Genomic DNA, 5376 nt, shown 5'->3' on the forward strand with positions numbered 1-5376 from the left:
ACTCACAAAAATCTATTCGAAGGAAGCGAATACACTAAACAAACACGGCCATGGAGGTCACCATAAATTGATTATGCAGAAATCCATGGTGCAAAAATACTGTTAAGTTTAAAAACCTAAAATCTCCAATGACAGGTAACCAAATAAAAGAAACATGACAGGAAATTTAATAACAATAAATTTTCATTAAAGATGAGGCAAAAAAAAGACTATCTAACAGCAAAGAAATGTTCAAAATTTCGCAGACGTTGCTTTGCTGCATGACGGCATGTTAAAATTAATTCTTCACGTTAAAGCAAAAGCTCGAGTTTTTGCCGATGCTTTTGCAGTCATTTTATCAGCTGTGGCTTTATTAGTCACACCGCTTAGGCCAATTGTGTCGTGTGTCAACACCTTTGCATACAATGTGTCTGCTTTCTTGGCTAACGTATTATCTCCTCTTGCAGGTAACTCGAACTTCACAGTGAAAAAACTCAACTGACTTCGCCTCCACCATCGCCAAGTGAAGAGATCCAGGACCATGAGATCATGGTGTCTTTCGACGTAGAGTCACTGTTTACCAACGTACCGATTGAGGGCGCCGTACAAGCCACGCTACAAAAAATGAAGAACAACGCAGGCCTGGCTGACCGCACAACACTTACACCAGTTCAAATTGCGGACCTCTTGGATTTCATATTAAGATCTACGTACTTCCAGTACAACGGATTGATTTACAAACAATGAGACGGCACAGCCATGGGGAGCCCTGTATCAGCGGTTATTGCTAATCTCTACATGGAGATATTTGAAGAACAAGCAATAGAGTCTGCACCTTGCAAGCCTAAGATCTGGAAACGCTACATAGATGATACTTTCACCATCCTGGCTCAGGACAGAGTTGACAAGTTCCTGCAACACCTAAACAGTCAACAACCATCAATCCGTTTCACCATGGAGATCGAGAATAACAGCAAGATCGCCTTTCTCAACACATCAGTTTATAGAGAACCTGATGGCGCCCTACCACCAGTGTCTACAGGAAACCAACACATACTGATCAGTACCTAACATATGATTCACACCACCCTCAGTCAGTAAAGCGCGGTATTGTGAGGTGTCTGTATGACCGGGCTAAACGTCTCATGATCAAACCATTAGTAATCGCTGGAGAGAAGAAACATCTGTCATCTGTACTTGTTTCTAATGGATATCCCTCCTCGTTTGTACAGATCACAAAGGCACAAACAACCCCAAGAAGAGAGCCCATCATGGAATTTAAATCCACCACCGTTTTACCTTATGTCCATGGAGTTTTGGAGTCTCTCCACCGCTGCCTAGAACAACAAGGCATTCACACTGTCTTCAAGTCCAACACGACACTGCGGTCACACTTAGTGCAACCAAAGGACACCGTCAACCTGGCTAAACAAGATGGTGTTGCCTACAGGATTCCCTGTGAATGCAGCAAAGTCTACATTGGAGAAACAGGGAGATCTATGCAGGAGAGGATCAAAGAACACGATAGGGATATACGACTCGCCCGTACCCAGACCTCCGCCGTTTCTGAACACACCCATGAGACTGGCCACTATCCTATCTGGAATGAGGTCAAGTTTATTGATCGAGATCCTCACTGGTACACACATAGGGTCAAGGAAGCTGTTCACATAAGACTTCACCCTAATAACATCAACAGGGACAGTGGAACTGAAATTCCTGAAGCATGGATGCCCACGATCAAAAAACACAACAAGAGGAGAACAGTACAACAGCGTACCACTGAGGGAACAGCTACTCATTGGAACAATGGAACAATAGGAGGATCGAAATGCACCAATCACAGCCGACCTTTGTGATATAAATGATACCGTGCAATCAGTCGACCTTATCGCCTAAAGAAGACTAGCAGTAAGCAGTCGAAACATCACGACCTACATTTAAAGTGACTACATCGTGTGATAAACGATAATACTCTTTATTATTGCATCTACCACGATGAATAACAACAAACTTTTCCTTGACAACTTCATCTTGTTTTAAATAACATAAACACCGACTATAAAGACAAATGTTTCAACACTTATGATCTTCCAATACTGCAACTTAGCAGTGTCAAGCAAGTGTTAATTGAGGAAGACAGAACAGATATTATGGAACAAAACCATGTAAATTGTCTTTGCAGAAGTCTTGCTTCTTTCAGTTGATATCTAGATCCTGTCGTCAGAGATGGTGATTGTGCATTTAGATCAGTGATCATGCATTTAGATCAGTCATCGTGCAATTATGTAAAACCAAAGAGTGGAATGATCAAAATGCGACACTAATGGAACACCTAGTGAGTCTTGGACTTGGGAAAGGCCCACTTGAAGACGTCTTTTAGCTTTGTTGACGTTTTGTTGACACTGTTCAAAGTAATGAACATCAACTTATGTTCTCAGGTATTCCACTGGATATAATCAATGACAAAACCGAACGATTTTGAGACCAAGGATCATTTTGCAGCGAAATGTGAGATTTGGTGATCAAGGTATGCTTGGACATTCTGAAGGTCTCCATTTTTCTCATGATGAGCATGAATGGCTGCTCTTATCTCCCATTCATTCCAGAAGAATGGAGCAACAATATACATAGCATATACTGCTCGTGGTCCTAGCCATTATGATGCTACCATGTTGATTCCTGCTTAAAATACAGGTAAGGGACTTGGGAGCCATGGGAAGATAGCATTAAAACCAACATTATAGTCGAGGAGCATATGTCAAGATTTAAAGTTCTGTGAGAATTTTGTGAAAAAAGCAAACCACGTATGTAGTTATGTTAAGGGCACTCTAAGGAACATGGAAAATGTCAGCAATTTTGTAACTTGCACCTACGGCCCCTAAGGTGGGTTTAAAATGTGACATTTATGTCCCAGCGTGGAAACGAGGGCAAGAACAGAGCAAGAATGTATTCCAGCAGAGATTGCCAGACACAAATCGAATTGGATTGGCCACACACTGCAGAAACCAACATCTGATACAACCATACAGGCCCTTGAATGGAATCGGAAGGGGAAAAGGAAGGTAGGATGACCAGTGAAAACCTGGAGGAGGTCAGTGGAAGAGGAGCTTGAAGAAGCCGACATCACCTGGACTATGGCAAAAAGAACAGCCACAGAGTCTGCTGGTGCAGCATTGTAACTGCCCTGGCCTAACTACTATGGAAATGAGGTTTGACCTTAAAATACCTCAAAATCATCATTGAAGCCAAAACTTTGTTATCTAAATTACTCATACAAAGCATTGAAATGTGTCTTACACTCTTAAGTAACTTCAAATTTATTCATCTGGTCATGTGACCATGATGGCATGGAAACGAGGCTTGACCTCAAAATGCCTTATAACTTGTTAAAAGTTATTGGAAACTAGACGCTTTGCTGCGTGTACCCAGGCAGTTGTTATACTGAGAAGCACTAGCTATATTTCAATTGAGCTAAATGTTCTCCATTTGAAGTTGTACGAAATTCAAGCGAATCTATGTGCCCAAGCTATTCTGCTTTTGATTGCATTTCTTGGAATTGAGTACTAGCTTATTACTTGTTTGCAGGTCTTTAAGACAAGAAATGAGTCAAGGTCTTTATATCAGCCTATAAACGTTTCAGTCTTTATTTTGCTTAGCCTTTGTCATTGTTATTTGCGTTTCTCAATCAAGCGAGACATTTTGAATGTCAGAGTTATGGCGGTGCGTGACATAGACCTACGAACACATTTGTCAAAAAACATATGCTTATCTTGTGATTTTTAGCCCATTCAGAAGTTAAAGCACTTAGAAAAGTGCTTATGTAAATGCTTGCTTGTTCAGTACAGATAATCAGTTGCCTGGATAGCCAAAGTAAGTTCCAGATGTTTACACTATTTTCCGGTCGCAATGTTGGCGTACCATGGACGTACACCAACATCGTGGCTCCTTACTGGGCGTTGTAAATTTGTGCAAAATATTTCGATGAATATCTGAGCCAGGGAAAAAACACAGACTTTAAAATTAAGGACATGTCATCTTTATCAATCTCCTAACATCACAATTTCTTGATTTTATCCACTAAATGGTTTTCAAATAACCGGAAAGCTGCACCGTATGTATTGACATAACAGCAGGGGGCAACTTTTGAGGCGGTGGGTGGGTGACTTTGAAATAAAAATTCCTGCAAGTGCTTGTCGGAAAAAAAATTGCGTGCAGCACAAATGGAATAAAAAATTCCTGCATAGTTTTAAGAAACAATCAAAAAAATGTTACAAAATATCTTGCAGAGCATTGAGAAGAAAAAAATATCCTGCACACCAGGTTTCTAGAAACATCTCTTGCAGACCAGAAATCACCCCCCTCCTCAAAAGTTAAATGGTCGGCCCCTTTCTCATGGCTCAGTGTACTTATAGTGATCAGTTACCATTAATGTGTTTGTAAGAGACAGAGTTTTTCTTCACAATTTCTTGTGCGGCAAATCCTTGATGTGCTGGCTGTTCGTGCATTTTGTTGTTTGAAAGTTTTCCTTGCACCTTTTTTATTTTATTAATGCAATGAATTAACCTAGCTTTGGCCAGAAATGATCTCTCAGTAAAGTCTGTCTTCAAGAAGGCTTGCAGTAGTGTCATATAACCCGAAATCCCAAAAGGGTGCACAACTGAGAAAAAAGCTCAATTCGCTATTATGAATTTATGAAATTAATGTTGCTCCACTCTACTCTATATCCACTGGTTCTGCAAGTTATTCCTAAGGCTTCTTCTCCTTACTTTCCAGTCAAACTCATCAACACGATCAGAAAGAGAGGACAATGAAATCAAGGACCTCGATGAAGGCGATGTGGAAGCTTTACCTCCGATTTACTTCGCTTCCAAGAAAAAGGACATGTCGACTGAGGATGTGGCAAAACTTAACTTACTTACTGGGGACTCCTATTGATGAGCGTGCAGTTACTTACAGGCCCCTAGATGTCCCAAGCAACAGAGTTTATGTTTTTAAAACAGACTGTTTTGCAGACATTCAAGATATCTTAACAGATGGTTGCAGTCTGTGGAAAGGGACAGGAACAAAGACTTTCTATGCCGAAAAACAGGACCATGGGTCTATAAAACTTGTAGTGCATCCTAACAGTAGACAGGACATTTTCACAATTGAGAGGTTTTATTGCCACTCACAATTCAAAGATGTGAGAAGTAATTTCATTTTGATTAAAGTATGTGATATAATTTACATGCGAAATTGCAGTCCTACACGAAACACTACGACTTGGGAATCTTCCTTCTTAATTAAACAAAGATCTAACAAAATATGTTGAGGTTGAAGATGTATAATTACAATACGATTAAACCTATAACCACCTACTCAGCCAATTTCCCAAAATGGTATTGGCACATTTTG

The 5376-nt window shown here is 40.3% G+C and overlaps 2 pseudogenes; both read left to right on the top strand.

The window, feature by feature from the left end:
- The first annotated feature begins 307 nt into the window (after positions 1-307).
- LOC149099609 (uncharacterized) lies at positions 308-1890 on the top strand (annotated as a pseudogene).
- Positions 1891-2132: 242 nt separating this feature from the next.
- On the top strand, positions 2133-2658 carry LOC149099610 (uncharacterized; annotated as a pseudogene).
- The last annotated feature ends 2718 nt before the right edge of the window (positions 2659-5376 follow it).

Source organism: Orbicella faveolata, unplaced genomic scaffold, assembly GCF_042242905.1.
Source record: "Orbicella faveolata isolate gen_17 unplaced genomic scaffold, um_ofav_v1 contig_46, whole genome shotgun sequence".
NCBI lineage: Eukaryota > Metazoa > Cnidaria > Anthozoa > Scleractinia > Merulinidae > Orbicella > Orbicella faveolata.